This window comes from Amblyomma mixtum, chromosome 10, assembly GCF_055824585.1.
Source record: "Amblyomma mixtum isolate Tamu chromosome 10, ASM5582458v1, whole genome shotgun sequence".
Classification (NCBI taxonomy): domain Eukaryota; kingdom Metazoa; phylum Arthropoda; class Arachnida; order Ixodida; family Ixodidae; genus Amblyomma; species Amblyomma mixtum.
Window position 1 is genome coordinate 60,431,509 of NC_143021.1, and position 16,821 is coordinate 60,448,329.

General features: G+C 49.6%; 1 pseudogene; it reads left to right on the forward strand.

Annotated features, from left to right (window-relative positions):
* Window positions 1-8,714: 8,714 nt before the first annotated feature.
* Window positions 8,715-14,501, forward strand: LOC149325909 (uncharacterized; annotated as a pseudogene).
* Window positions 14,502-16,821: the final 2,320 nt, after the last annotated feature.

Sequence of the window (16,821 nt, forward strand, 5' to 3'; positions counted from 1 at the left end):
CTATTTCGGCGTGTTAAATTTTCTTGCATGAAAATGGGCGGGTCGCTATCTTTTAGGTTCTTCTTCTTCTTCAATCAGTTTTCTCTTGTAGCTTGCTTCGCAAAACGCACAATGATGCCTGGCGTCTTATCACGTTTAGCGGGAAGTCGATGAACAGTTGCTATCTCCGATTCCATCAAGCGAGGCACTCGAAGTTTATCAGCCACGTTATTTAATATGACAGTTAGATCCTCATCCTGCACTTCTTGTATGCCATGCAGTTCCAAGTTCAGCTGCCTGCTTCGGAATTCAAGATCGTGTATCTCCTTTTCAAACTGAGCTTGTGCTGCCTGATTTAAGTCATCCTTTTTCTCAAGCTCCGATATCCTCTTTTTTAGGTCCATGATATCAGCCTCTTGATGGCCGACCTTTTGCTCAAATTCATCAAACTTCGAAGATATGAAGCTAAGAGACTCCTCCATGCTTTCAATTTTTTCTGCCAGGGGCATCAGCCGCTCTAACTTTTGGTTAATTGAGAAGAGTGCAAGTTTGATATCTGTTTCAGAGCCACTACTCTCTTTACTACATGTATTGCTACTTCCTGCACTTCTGCATGATGGGCACTGCCACGCTTTCTTTGTGGCATCATACTTCGATTTGAAGGTCTTTTCAGTAAGACCAGCACATTTTCCAAAGTGATAGTTGCTCTCGCATTTGGAACATTACACAAATGGCTCATCCTCAGAGATGATCACATCACACGTGCTACAGGAATCAGACATTGCTTGAAGTGTACAGAAGTACTCGCAAAATGAATCTCAGTAATGCAAAAATCATAGCAAATGTCAACAAATGTCAGCAAATGGCAGCAGCAGCAGCAGCAGCAGCAGAAATACTATTAAAATGGATATTATGGAAACATAGGGCTACTAACCTGCAAAAGAGCAGATTTTGAAATGGTGTTCACGGCTTGCTGCCGCTGCTGCCAAGTGACGGGTGTCCGAAGATGCGCCGCTTTTTGTTGGGTCGAGCTGGCTGGGTGCGCATGTGCAGATGACTTCTTGCCAGGAAATCCCTCGTCACTGGGGCGGATCCGTGAAATGTAGAGCCAGAAGTCGACGCAGCGCTTCGTATGCACGTTCGGTGGGGCCTCGAAGTAGACGGCACTGCAAAAGAGCAGTTTTTCAAATGGTGTTCACGGCTTGCTGCCGCTGCTGCCAAGTTTATTCACACGTACGCGCTGTTGTGTCTGGAGATCGATTTCAACGTCACCCTAAGTGCTTCGCTCAAGTCTTCAGTAAACAGCTCTCGCACAGCGAAACCACTCCAGCCTGTTTCGTGGCTTAATGTGCGATCCCGACGGGGAGAGACTAGAAGTGAGCGATGGCCGCTCATGAACTTTGTTTACACCGTGCATTCCGGCTGCTCTGCTCCATTTTGTTCGCGCCACGGCCGAGACGTGACTCCGGGGCCATCTTCCCAGCGGCGGAAAGAACGCGACCGACTCCACGGGTCTGTTCCCAGAAGCTCGGATTCAACCTCTGAGGAGCCGCGCCGCTTGCGTGGCTCATAAACAAACCCCCGTCAAGCTGCCCTTCGACCCCATGGGCGGTCCTCCTGACCCTCACCCACGGCGACTTAATGTGACGAGAGAACAGGAACACTGTGTGGGACCTGGGGCACATTTACTCTACTTATAGAGAGCACCACCATGTATCAGCTCTTTCTTGTCAACAACCCGCAATGTGTAATCTTTTGTGTAAAGCTCTTCGTTTTCCCGCAACTTCGCATCTCTGTTGACTCGGGCCCGACAGCACGCCGGAGGCGCCGATGCCGCTGACCAAGTCCCAACAACAGTGGACGGCAGCTCGGTGGGATCAGCCGGCGTCAACTACGCTGGTATGGTGGGTGCCGCGTGCTTGCTTCTCGATTCGCCAGATTTCTCTAACGCAGAGAGTCGTTAGCTGAGTTTGGTGTATTTCCATCATTGCTGAAATTTTCCACATGCCCAAATTTAGCTGAGGGCAAACGGCACAGAGTGCGAAGTGAGAATGGACAAGCTTAAAGTCCAAGGCCTTCTTCAAATCTGCCAGGAGCTGGGTTTTTCAGCTGGCCCCGCAAAACGCAAAAAGCAAATTTTGAAGCTAATGCAGGCAAAGAAGGTGACCCAGGAAGAAGCCGATGAGGCTTGGAAGACAGTTGTAGACCGGAAAGAACGCGAAACGAAAAAGGAGCGGCTTCTAGAGCTTGTGCGGAAAGCGCAGAGAGGGGCTCGGCACAAAAAAGGAAGCCGAACAAAGAGAGCATGAACTGCTGAAGAAGAAACTCGAGATATAAGTTATTCGAATGTATACGGGGCGCTGTTCCTTCAGGTAGAAAGTCCAAAATGAAGGACCTTCTGCAGCCGTTTAGAGTGGGCGAGGTATTAGCACTTTTTCTCCAACCTTCAACGCACATGCGGAAGAGGAGGCTTCGAAAAGGACGAATGGCCACAAAAATTGCTGACCGTACTTTCATGCGAGGCTTCCGAGGTAGTCGCACGCCTTAGCAACAACGATGCACAGGACTACGACCAGGTGAAAGCGGCGCTGTGGCGGAGATACCGTCTGTCGACTGAAGCATTTCGCCAGCGGTTTAGACATGTGAGGAAGGGTACAGAGTCCCACCAAGAATTTTCTTATCAGATTAAAGCTAACCTGAAAGAATGGCTGAAGAGCGCAGGTGCGTATGAAGAACGCGACAAAGTGGTCGGGTGCATTTGCCTGGGGAAATTCTATCGACGAATTCCGAATTATACTAGGCTCTGGGTGCAGGACAGAATAACTGAATTAAATCTGGACAATGCAGCCGAACTGGCTGCATAAAAGCGACAAAGCAGACATTGGTTCCCGCCAGCCCGAAGGAAGGAGATTTCCTCCTTCTAGAAACTTCGAAAGGGAACTCCCGCAGGTACGGGAGAGATTAATGGAGATCCAAGATGAGTCGTCCAAATCAGCACAATTGTCTGAGTCGCGTGGTGAAAGCACAGGCGCGGTTGAGGCGCGAAAGGCCGTGATTTGTTTTAACTGCAAAGAACGAGGCCATTTGGCTAGAAACTGAAAAAAGAAAGTCGTTTTCGCTAGTATTCAGGACTCTGACGGAAGACTGCAGCGTTTGCAGCCATAGATGCAGCAGCTGTTAATAAACGACAAGAAATGCAGAGTTCTCGGAGATTCTGCGGCCACCATGGATGTGGCTCACCCGCTTTGCGCTTCTCGTTAGCATTTTACTGGGGAATGCGCGATGATGATGAAGAAACTTTATTTCCGTCAGAAGAAGACCCGTGCCCCCTGAGGGTCCGCGCGCAGGCGTCCGTGAAGGGGCAGCGTCGCAGCTGGAAGACTAGCAACGATATAGTCGCGCAGCTTCTGCTGCCAGGATCCGGCAGGTGGCAGAACAGCAAAGTGTCTGCCTGCCACTTGCGAATGTAGTCATTGAAGGCCCATTCGGAAAATTGTACACTGAGGCGGCAGTTTTCGCTAGCCTACCTGACCATTTTCCATCTGTTTTCTAACAAATCCGAGCAGATGCTGAAGGAAAGAGGGCAGTCGTTATCCGGTAACACAGCGTGCATAGCGCTAACACGTGAGGGCACGTCAACTCACAGGAAAGCTGAAACGCGCAACGCCACTTGCATCGTCAGTAGATGCAACATATGCGGAACCAAGGAGTATTTCGACAGGGTTTCAGCCTCACGCTTCAGATGCCGAGGGTCATGGGAGAGAGAGAACTGAGAGCACAGAAGAAGCTGCCGTACTAGCTGAAGAAAACCCGGACGTAGGATCTGTGTTGACTCCTGCGTACGATATTTGGAAGCAGCTCGCTAAGCTAGACAAGGCGACGCTTGTTACCAAGCAGAAGAGTAACGCTTCACTGAGCACTCTGCTAAAGAGTGTCAAACAAGGCTGCTCCAGAAAGAACATTTAGTTCTAAGAAAAAGAGGGTCAAATGTACCGCCAATACTGTGACACTAAAGGACGAGTGTACGACCAATTGTTGGTCTCGCAGAAGTATCGTAAACAGCTTCTCGACATTGCACACAGCAACGCTTGGCCAGGTCACTTCGGCATGCGAAAAACGAAAGCGAGGTTAGTACAGGAGTACTACTGGCCCGGTTGCTGGAAGGAAATCGAGGACTTCGTTCGATCGTGCGACACGTGAAAAAGGATTGTAAAGTCCACTGACAAGTGGAAAGCGCCCATGAAATTGGTCCCCATAATTACTGAGCCATTCCGTCCGCTCGTTATAGACATCGTAGGCCGCTGCCTGCAGCGGAGTCGGGTCACCGCTACGTTTTGATTGCGCTATGCGTCGCCACAAAATTTCCAGAAGCAATCCCCTTTAACCTTTTGTATAAAGCTTCGTCTTCCCGCAACTTCGCATCTCTGTTGACTCGGCCCGACACCACGCCGGAGGCACCGATGTCGCGGACCAAGTTCCAACTGCCCTCATCGCTTAGCTCCTGACACTGCTAACTAAGAAGCACGCGAAATTTGACTGGAGCCAAGAGCAAGATGAGTTTTTCTCAATGCTGAAGCGTTTGCTTACAACTGACCCAGTTCTTGCCCTGTACGACCCGAATGCAGAAACAGAACTCCCCATGGATGCCAGCTCAAAGGGACTGGCAGCCATGCCTTTGTAGCGAGAGCTACATTGGTCACAGCTTCGCCGTTTCGCGTACCTCCAACAGATGCAGTTCGGCACATGCGCGAGGAGCTGAGTGACGTCACTACGCGCGCCGCCGCCTCGCAAGCTGTGGGTACGCACGGCGCGCGCTACTGCGCATGCGCAAGGAGGCTGCGTCGCTGTATAAATGCAGGGTGATACAGCCGCAGGGTATAGCCGCTTGCCATGGAGAAGGAGAGCCGGGCCGCTGCCGAGCGGCGCTGGGGACTGCACAATCTCAACTCGTCCGACCCCGAGGTTGCTGCCTGGCGGCTGGCCACCAAGAACAGGAAGAACGAACGTCTCAAGGTCAAGCGAGAGGCTGAGACGCCCGAGCAGAGAGGAACGCCTGATCAAGAGACGACGTCAGGACGCGGAGCGGAGTGCCCCGGCCTCGCTGGAACGCGATGGGGCAATGGAGGACGATGTGAAGGCTCGCCGTGTAACCGATCGCGTCATTAGACTGAGTGAAAGCGCGAGTGCGACTCGGATGCTCGAAGCGGACTTTAAGAACAATCCCTTTGGCTTTGCGCGAAACCAAAGCTAAACGACAAGGTGTAACCAAGTTTAACCTGTACCTCTCGCTACGTATATCCGGCCACAGCTGAGCTAAGCCGCTGCTAATTTTTCGCAGCGGAGGGAAAGTGAGGATAAATGGCGCCTTGTGTACTGTGTGAGTAAGAAGACGACGGAGACTGAAAGCATTTGCCACTCATCAAAACTGGAGCTGATGGCCATTGTGTGGGGTGTCGACAGATTGTGGTCCCTTTTATTGGGAATACATTCACCGTCGTGACTGACTTCCAGGCTCTTGTGTACCTGAACGCGCAACGCACGCAGAAGCCCCAAATCGACCGCTGGTACTTGTCGTGCTCGTAGACCAAGCGACGCAAGGCCGCTCCAGCAGCCCTTGCCTCCTCCGCGTATACTCGCCGCCCGCTTCCAAGAAAGCCCCGTCGACTAACGCATTCCCCCATCCCCCTGACTGGCACCATGCCGTGACCATCCGCGCTCCCACAGCAGTGGAAGCGCTATCTTGTACACTCGCCCTCTCTCTCTCTCTCTCTCTCCCTCTACTGCAATAAACCTCCAGTCTCCACCCAACAACTGTGTTAGAGGTTCCTCGCATGCGGGGCTCCCACGCCCCGAATTAACACAACCATTAACAGTACTAATTCAGGAATTTGATTTCCCTACGAAACACCGACCGGGAGCGCAGATGATGCATGTGGATTCCCTCACCCGGAACCCTTTGGAACCTCCCGTAGACACCTTTTGTGCAATGATGGGATGAGAAGCTGGATGTACTTGCGGTTGGGACATTCGACGGCCATATACTGACTATCCAGAGAGATGACAAGGAGCTGAGAGAAATAATCAAGATTTCAGAGAAACCGAAAAGTGAACGCACGAAGGAAGAAACTACAAGGGTTGACGGCTATGCACTCGGCAACGCGAAACTTGTGAGAATCGACCATGGAAGCCAAGTCGGCAGGATCGTTGTGCCACAGTCGATGAGGAAGGCAGTTGTTGTGAGGAGTCATAACCTACGGGGACATTTTTCAAATGACAGAAAGATTGCAAAAATCAAGGAAAAATTTTGGTTCCCTAGGACTCACTGATATGTGCGAAGGCATATCGTTTAATGCTTTGAATGCATTTACAACAAAGTGCCAGGAGGAAAGAGACCAGGACTTCTTCACCCCATCCCGCACGGAAGGCGACCGTTTGACGTCTTCCATATGGACCATTTGGGGCCTTTCGTGAGCAGTAGAAGAATCAATTTTTGTTGGTTATCGTCTCCAACCTGACCAAGATTTTGAAGTTATTCACCACAGTAGACACGTCCATGAACCATGTTCTTCACGCACTCGAAGAACTAATATATGAGAGAGGACTACCGGCGACGGTGATAACAGACCTTGGGAGTTGCTTCATATCAAAGGAGTTTGAGAAGTTTTGCAACAAGATGACAATAAAACACGTTCTGAACTCCACGCGCCATCCCAAGGTAAACAGGGAAGCGGAAAGGGTTAACCGCACTGTGTTGCCAGTCATCACAACATTGATTAAATATGATCACCATCGTGACTGGGATCAACGGCTAACGCAAGCAGAGAGCTTCATGAATAATGCTGTAAACCAACCCACGAACAAAACGCAGTTTGAGCTACCGCATGGCTGCAGGCCAGACTTCTATGCTGCAGCATTGGAACAGCTCAGTGCAACCACAGATCCGCGTGAGGACCCAAACGATCTTCGGGCTAACGCTGGAGCTCGGATTCTGAACAAGCAGCAGCAAAGCAAGCAAGCCTACGATGCCGACACTTCCCCGCAATGCTCTATGAAGTGGGAGAGGGGGTTTTCATGAAAAGAGCGCCGCAGCAAACAGGAAACCCGACAAAAACACAAGTAAAATACCGAGGGCCGCTTGTTATAACTGAAGTCCTGCAGTCGGACACCTATGGAATTGCTGACTTAGCAAGGCAAGGCAAGAATGGATTTTTGACGACTGCGCACGAGTCGCAGCTAACGGGATGGCCAATGACAGACAGCGGCACCAGAGATGATGACGACAATACTTCGGAGGAGGAAGATGAAGATAACGAGCGCAGTGACACGGGAGAGACCTGCTTGAGTGCTCGACCTCAGAGAACGCGACGACCTCCCGAAAGGTTTCAGACGAACTGAGGAACTACATGAAAAAAAAACCTTGTCTGAAGGAGGTAGAAAGTCGCATTTAGCCAGTGTTTCTACTTATTTATCGTTCTTTGAGTGCATCTAAATAAGTGTTGTTTTATACCGTGTGAGCAAAAAATGTTTGATCTGTCGATATACGTGCACTGCATTTTATGAAAACTGTATCTCTTGTGCTTGAGTGCTTTTGAATTTTTTTTTGCTTCATGTATGTGCTTCCAAACGATGAGGACGTCAAACAAGTCAGGATGCCCGAGTGTTATCGGGTGTCATTTTCATGGCTTGCATTTGTTTCTCTGACTACCATCTATCCTTTTTTTTACGAGCGAAGTGGTGCGGGTCGTTTCGCCTGTTCGAGAGTCCGTGGGCGACAGCTGTGGCAGTGCGCGCTGTGCCCCGAAGCAGTGTTCCCGTTTTCGAAGGGACAGCCGAGGCTCGGACGCGGACCACTCCCAGCCCCGGCGTTTCTTGGAAGGGAGGATCTTGCACGTGTTCGTCCTTTCTGTGTGTGTTTGTGTTTTCTGAACGCATTTGTGTGTTTGTATCTGTGACAGTGTCAACTTTGACAGACCGCAGACAACCCTGTGTGCGGCCCAGAGCCGGAGCGGAAAACGAGCATAACGTTTTCTGCGTTAGTGTGTCCGAGCCTGTGCACGAGCGGTACGTTGAGCGAAAAGATTTTCTTAGGGTTCATGTATTTATTTTTATTTACAAGATACTGCCGGCTTCAGTTTGAGGCCTTAGGCAGGAGTGGCCATATCAATAATACATCAAGAAAACGAACATAACACAAAAAAAGAAAGAAACATTGCAAGAATTTAAGTGAGAAGAAGAGACGAAATCCAGCAGTAATAATAGTAGGGTGTGCGTAAGTAGGGCATTGCATCTTGTGTATATATTAAACTTCCTTATTCTTATGTGTGACTTATAGTCCGTCTTTCTATATATATTGTATATTTAATCTTTCCTTTTATATTTGCCAAATAAGCTAACAGATGGGAGGGCTTATGCAGGAGTGACTGTATGTCAGGCATGTCTACGTAATTAAACAGGATTCTGACAGCGGTCGTGGTGTCTCACCAAGTCTGCGTTCATAAGGTGATAAGTCATAATAGAGTGATTGCGGCGGCTTATTCAATATTTTTACTTCAGTTTCCAAGCACATATCGCTGTGCTATTTCAGGATTGTAGGCGTCGCCACATATGTCACCACAAACACTCAAGCAGGTAAGGTTAAGTGAGCAGAAAGGCCAGTGCTTCAGGCAACAAAATTTTTACCTCAGGGCATATCTATCCAGGAACACGCAAACCCAGAAGCAACCCTTTCACAGACAATGTCCTCACCCTCCTCACGTGCTCAATCACCATTGAGAAAGTCCCCATGCCTGCAGGTAAAACACAGTGAATCCGAAAGCTAGTGTTTCGAGCAAATGAAAAGGTTCCTACTTCAGGAAATTAGTGTGACGCAGTATCTCAGCCAACCGGTCACCTCACCTACATGCAAATCCCCCTGCAAGCACTTGCAGACTCCAACAAGAAAGTCCCCACGCAAGCTAAAGCAGGTGAGATGCTGTAGATAAACAGGTAGAACCTCAGGTCAAAAGTATTTTTGCTTCAGGGCATGTCTACACCACAAACCTCCAGCTCAGTAGCAGCATCATCGTGAAAATTTCCACGGAAGTGCTTGCTGGTAACACAGAAGTTCAGATCACGCGCTGTCGCGAACTGGGGCCATCGGGCAGCGCACACCCAGCAGCCACAGCTTGGCCCTCCTCGGTTTTCTTCGTAGCTTTTTGTTGGGGTTCCTCGAGCGGCCACCACCCGGGCGCCGTTCGAATGGGTTTGTTTTCAACAAATGTGGTGGAGTGCATCCACAACGGCAGTTAGCAGACTGCACCGTAGCCGGCTGCAAAGAGGACGAGGCCTTGCGAGGTCGCGTTCTAGCTGCAAAAGGGAGCCGATCCGCGGATCCCTGGGTCTTCGAGAGGGGGTAGCGTGTAAATTTATGGCTTTTAACGGCAGACCGCGTGACGGACGGAATGCCTCAGTGACGAGCAGCGAATTGGGGAGCGCGACCAGGGCAGTGCATGCAGTTCGGATTGGGTGTTCGCCTTCCCTGTGCTTCACTGGAATTTTTGTGCGTTTGTGTCTCTGTGCTGTAACCAAGCGGAAATGCGTAACGTCTTCTTGCAATTCGCGCAGTGCTCACGAGACAACAACCGCGTGAGCACCGGCGTGCTATTGTCTCCTTTAGTTTTAACGAAATTCTCCTGACTGGCTCTGACAAGCGCATTTCCTCTTGGTTACAAAAGGGGTCCCCAGAATGCTGGGCAATGGGATTTCAGGGCGAGTTTTGGCACGAAAACGAGGGAGATCGCGAGAGGCAGGAGAGACCAGCCGGCACCGGAGGAGAGACCCGGCGTGGTCGGGGAGATCGGAGGGCAGGTCGCTGGTGAGCGCCTGTGCAGCACAGTTCACAGTGTCACGAAGAAGTTGTCAAGTCTGCTCCGCAGCGTGTCGCCGGATCACCGAACCATCAGGAGACTTCAAGATCACTGTAAGGTCGTCGGGCGCACCCGCGTGTACGCGTTTCTTTTGCTTGTGTTTGCTTGTGTTCGAGAGGTTCATTGGGCGAAGCAAGGAAACGGGACCTACTAGACAGAGAAGACGAACAAGAGCAACACCTAAAGTTTTACTAGCGCAGCCTGCGACAGGATCACCGTTTCCTGTCAGACTTCGGCGAACTTCAGGCGTTTCGGGGACGAAGACGATCGGGCCGACGGACCATGCCTGAGAAACGTCTCCGCCGGAAAGAGGACAGCAGCTGAAGAATTATCACAGCATAGTGGCCAATGGACCAAGCCAGCTGTGCTTACCGTGCCGACGGACGGGCGCATGGACTGCTGAAGTACTAGCGACGCAGCAACAAGAGGCGACCAGCACTGCGGCCAACGGACCGAACCACCGGTACTGAGCGCTTCAAGGTTCAAGGGAAAAACAGATCAGCGCTGAGCGACTGACGACGCAGCAGTCATCGACTCCCAGCGCAGTGATCGACGGAGGCAACAAGCGGCTCTGGGTGTGTCAACGGACCGACACATTAGCGCTGACGGACTAGCGTTACAACAGCCGCAGAGTTCCGGCTCGACGGACAACGGATTGAGCCAGCGGTGGCATTAAACCACAAGAGGCACATCGGCCGCTGACGGACTAGCGGTGTACTTTCGCGTTCGCCCTGCCTCACATCGAGCAGCGGCAACGGAAAGCAGCGAGAGCTACGGGCGGCAAGGGACGGAGACTGTGCCTAAACTCGACCGGAGGGAGAGACGCAAGGTCAACAGACGCCGGTGTCCCGGGGACGACAGGGCATGCAATTCCTGTAGGAAGGTGAGTGGTCTCTCTGCTGGTCCTCGGAACCCACTGACGCGGAGTTGAGGCGTTAAGGCGAGTCACAGGTCTTTTGTATGATCCTACGTAGCGGTGCAGTGGTGGTAAAAATGAATACAGATGAAAGTGGTAGTAACGCCACAGAGTCTAGCATAGATTAATTGACGGGGAGAGGAAGTGTGACGGGAGCAGCGAAGGCGACAGGTAATGCAGCAGACTCAGATGCGGCCATGCGGCGGCTGGAGATGGAGATGGAACTGGAGTTGAGGAAAACTACGCTGCTTATCGAGCGAGAAAGAACCCGGCAGTTGGAGCTGCAAACCGGTTCAACACAGGGCTCGCGAGCGGGCGGGCGGCAAACGCGCGAAAAGACACTTGCGTATTTCGCTAAGCGTCTAAAGAGTTTGCTGACCCAAATTCCGAAAGATCCAGAAGTGCCGGTATAGCTTGAGGGGATCGAGGGCATTTTTCGCTCATATAAGGTGCCGGACGAGGTTAAAAGCCATTTATTTTTGCCTCTCGTAAGTGGAAGGATCTTACACCTTTTCTCCAAGCTCTCTACAGAAGAGCTCGACAGGTACGATCAGGTGAAAAAGAGAATTTTGTCCGAGCTCCGTCTGTCCCCGGGTGACTACCTCAGGCAGTTCCGCAACGCCGTGCCGGCGCTAAACGAGACCTGGCAACACTTCGCGTCGAGAATTGAGAGCTACTATGTTTTTTACATGTCGGCACAGGGAATCAAAACGCTCGAGGACCTCACTGCGCTGTACGTGGCAGACCAAATGAAGCAGGCGCTAAGCACAGAGGCCTACAAATATGTCAAGAGAGAGGAAGGAGACAGCTGGGTTAAGCCTCACGAAGTAGCGAAGCTAGTGGAGGCGTACGAGGATTGTGAGGGAAAAGGATCGGGAAAGAGGCAAACATTCGCTGCCGAAAGCCCCACCAGGGTCCACAAACCATCGTCTCCGCAAAAGTCCGCCCCAGCTTCCCGGGAAAAGTCGCCTCCTTCGAAATCCTTGGCATGCTTCAATTGCAACGGCCCACATTTTGCGCGGTCATGCCCTAAGAACCAAGGAGCAGAAAAGCGTGAACGGGGTAGCGCAGGCTGATTATAACGTCGCTGACAGCTGTAGCGGAGGAGCTACGGATATTGCCGAGCGGAGAGCTAACGTTGATGTTCAGTCCAGAGCGGAGCCACCCAGGACAGAAGAACTAAATTCGCCAAAGTACGTTGACTTGAAATGCGGCGACGTGGTTGTGAGAGCGCTAATCGACACGGGCGCCGAAATCACAGTGATCAAAGAGGGCGCTATACTTAGCAACCTGACGGAGGATGTTGGCAACACCACGCTTGTTGCCGCGTTTGGTGCTAAAGTAGTAGCAAAACTAGCTCAGGTACCACTTGTCTTAACAACGGGTGACAGTCGGCAGGTCAAAGGAGCTGCACAGCTGCTATGCGCCGTAACGAAGGAGCTGGCGTCGAAAGACGCAGACTGCTTGCTCTCCAAAGGGGCTTGGCACCTGCTTGAACGGACACGAAGCAGCGCTTGCAAAATGCCCGGCAATAGAAGTAAGGTGGCGAAAACCTTAGATGCAGGCAGCTGGCAGGTCGAAGAGTCTCAGTCCTCGGAGAACAGCGAGACAGATCTGAGTACAGATGAGGTACGCGTAGCGGTAAACGAGACGCTCGCCGAGGAACCGAGACCACAACAGAATCGGGTATCCTGCGAGGCGCAGCGATTGGACCAAAGCCTGGCAGATGCTTTGCCTGTGGTGACTGGAACCAAAGACAAGAGCCGCGATCGCCACCTGTGGATTCCGAGGGCTGGTAGAGGGACCACTTCAGTGGTTGTTGTCATGTAAGATGCATCGGCACGGTGCCATGTTATACGCCTTGCATGTGGCGACTACCTGTTTGTATCATGTAACACGGCACCGCATTGTTTTTTGAAACAGTTGTATTCTGAGCATTAGGGTAGTGGTAACGACGACCTTTAATTATGTTACATATCGTGTGCAACAACGAGTGACGTTGTTGCAACGATCTTCGAAGGGGCGTGTAAGGTCGTAGCGCGCACCCGCTTGTACGCGTTTCTTTTGCTTGTGCTTTTTATACAGGTGCACCCGAGCCGCTTCGCTGGGACGCCGGGCGTCCCGGGCGGGGAGGAAACTTTTGTTTGTCTTTTGTATGCTGTTTGGAGTTGTGTTTAGTACAGCAGCACCCCCGAGCCGCGTCGCCGGGTCGCCGCGCGCCTTCGGGGGCGGAACTTTCATTTGTCATTTGTTTGTCGTGCGGAGCGGGCCCCCTGACTCCTTAAGCGAGACGGACCGCGCGTTCATCACCGGCATTTTGAGCTGTTGGATTCCGGGGGTGAACTCGCACTTCGCGTGGAGTGAGCATTGAGTGTGCTACTGGTTTTGTCGGGTCTTGTAGCACCGACATGTAAAGCGCCGTGTGTCTCCGTAGACGGCGCCACTTCGCGCATGTACGGGGCTCCGGACGCCTTCGACAAACCACACCTCGCACATATGTTAGGTGCCTGGGTTTGCGTTGCTTTTCTTTACCGGATGTCGGAGCCACTTGTCGTAAATTTGCGCTTCTCCGCAGGAATGGGTTTCCTAACTTGCGGACCGGGGCCCAGACGCGCCGGCGCCCCCGCCCCGTCCGCGGTACATGGATTCCCCGAAACCGGGGGAAAGTGTCCTTGGGAATATGAGAGCGCTGGACGAATAATTGCTTCTTTGTGGAAGAAACCCAGCCGCGGCCGCGAGCTCTGAGCGGGCGGCAGTTGAGTTCGGAACTCGGTAGGAGACGGACTTCCTCCCGCATGCTCGCTTAGGACGACGGACTGTCCTAAGTCCAGGGGCGGCCCAGCTCAGTTATTCTTTTCTATGCTGCTGTCATCATTATAACTGTACTGTACATTTTGTTGTAATCAAGTGTTAATTAAATAAGTGTTCTCAGTTAATCCGGCTAATTCGAGAGGTTCATTGGGCGAAGCAGGGAAACGGGACCTACTAGACAGAGAAGAAGAAAAAACAGAGCAAGAGCAACACCTAAAGTTTTACTATCATCATCATCGATCTGTCGATCACGAACATCGATCGATCATCATCCATTCATTCAAAATTAACTACATAAACTACATGCACTGTCTATCTGACACACTCTTTCTGCCTCATCAGACGTCTACGCCTATTCTTGCAAGCTGAAGGCTGTACAATGAGGACCAATGTTCAACAAGCACAGCCAAGCAGCAGTGAAAGTGCAACATAAGGTATGCATATGCAGATTATTCCGGAAGCTTAGTTGTTGACAGCTCCAGCAAAAAGAAAGGAGTAAGCCACGATCACCCGTACATTGCTTCACAGTCTCCAAGACCTCGACTGCTTAGAGTCAAGAAAAAGCTCTGTCACGCGAAAAAAACTATTCAGTCACACACCAGTTAAAATAAACGAAGAAGAGAATGACTGACCTCAGAAACCTTCTAAATGAAATGAAAGAAAAACTGATTTCTCCGAATGGACGAGAAGCACTGGAGGCATTTGGAGAACTACCAGAGAGCTTGTAAAAAGCTGGCGCTGTAAGAAGACCAAAGCAGCATCATGAAGACGATACAATGAGAAGGTGAGGGAGTTCATTACCACACTCAATTATCAATATCCAAGGACATATGAATATGTGGCTAGCATTTTGCCATTGCCAAGCAGGCAGACCATTCATACCTGGCTGAAAGTGATTGGTGCATGGCAGGGTTTACAAGCGAAGCACTCAATCATCCTAAATCATTTGAAACAAAAAATGAACGAGAGCACCTTTGCCGCCTGATGCTGGGCGGAATGAATATTAGGAAAAGGAGTGAGACGGACACTAATACAGGGAAACTAGTTGGCTACGTTTACTTGAGGAACAGTCAGAGTCCAGTGGACATAGATGACTCATCATTAGCTGGAGATGCACTCGTGCTCACGGCAGTCGGTGTGGCAGCTGCATGAGAAATTCCCTTCGGCTATTTCCTCACCAATGGACTCAGTGGGGAGCAACTGAAAAATATAGTAAATGAAGCCATCAAGCAGTGACACAATGTTCGCTGAATGCCGTTGCAATTGTGTCCGATGCCGTTATGTGCGATGCTCTAGTTGCTAGTTATTCATTGACAAGCTGCGTGACTGTCGGATCCATGAAGGCACTAAAGCGAGCAGTTTGTGGCGGGTTTCCCCCATCCCTGCAACCAACCAAGGGCCATGTCCCTGATATTCGATGCTGCCCATGGGTTAAAATTACTCAGAAACCTCCCCGGGTTACAAGAAAACACTGGATAGCAATGCATATGGAATAAGATATTAATGGTTGATAAAATGTAATTTGCCTCTAATATATTAATTGTTTTTTGCAGTCATTTGAATGGGACTTCATTGAAAACTTGCATATCTGCAAGAAGCTCTAGGTCTTCGAGCAGCAAATAAGCTCCCTGGGTCCGTATTGAATACTACAGACAAAAATGAAAGTGCGACTGGCTGCACAAACATTTAGTGGATTAGTGAGCAAGAGCCTAAAGTTTGCCCACGAGCTTGGAATTAAAAACTTCAATGGGTTTGGTGGAACTACAGAATTTTTTGCTGACGTTGATCGGTGAGTTCCCAAGTAAACTTCTCAACTGCATAAGTAATGCAATCTACCTTTAATGTTTCTTTCAGGGCCTTTGATATATTAAATTTGCGCAGTCCAACTGCAATGGATTTGAAAGCACTGCTCCGAGCAGCAACATTCACTTTTCAAAAGCAGACGATGATCAAACTATCAACAAAGCTCAAGTCTCTGCGTCATCAATCTCGTGAGCTTTTATGCATCTCGGGGACGAGAATGTTTGTCATAAGTTTGGCATTGTCGTTGAGGAGTGTTGCAGAACTCGCCCAGAAGCTCTTCGATTCCACAGCTTGCAGGTAGGACTGCATATTGTGTTTGACATACTATTAATGCATGTGAATACACAAGTGCGCAATTGAAATGAACAAAAAACTTCCATGGCTGAAACTAAAAACAAAATTGAAGCTGCATGTGCATCTGGCTGCAGGTATAGCTGCATGTACTTGTTGCTTTATTAATAAAAAAGGTGCAAGACCATAGGCATTTCGCATAGTGCTGTACCATGCAGCTGAAAGCATCTTATGCAGTTTTAAGGCAATGCATTTTATCCTAACTATAGAGCATATTCAAAGCCAATGCACCAACAGTGAAAGCCTGATAAGGTGACAGTGATGGTTATCTTTAAAACGTGCTAAAACCAATTTATACAAATAATGCGATCCTATTAGACATGTTTACAGCCTGAAGTTTCAGTCTATTGCTGAATAATTACAGCAATAACAGAACATACCTGCCAGTCCAAACTTAAGCATAGTGACTTTTCAATGTAGTGTTGCTCATAACAAATGTAGTCAAAAATCAAGTACAAAGCCACAATAGGACAGCACACCATGCATTTTTACCGAGTTGCAAGGCATTTTGCTACAAAATGGCCCACCAATAATGTGTGAGCAGTTAGATACACAATAAACAAACTGCCATTACTGAAAGCAAATGAAGAAAGCTTTTTTTTTCATGTTATTGAATTTACAAATGAGGTCAGTGGAGAGTTGAGAAAGTTAACAAAAAGAAAACAAATGAAAAACCATCCAAGAATTTTACCACTCTGCTGGAAGCCTAAGTAATCAATACCACTGTCTCAAATTATTGTAGCGTTCCATGAAATAGAATTCGAAAGGAAGCTACATAACGAGGACAACAAAAATTGCTCCAAATATTGTTACCAAGCTAAGCAGTTATATAAACGAAAGCAGAAGACTGTTCATATTACCATGGCTGCAACAGACGTTTATTTATTTATTTATTTGAAATACCTTACTCGCCCATTGGGCATTGTGTATGGGGGCGTAAAATATTGTACATGGCATTAATAGCCAAGGGAAACAAAAGGGAAACGTGCAGTCATGATAAACAATATATCAACAAATTAGACAACAAGTAGACACTACGCGGAAATAACAACAGGA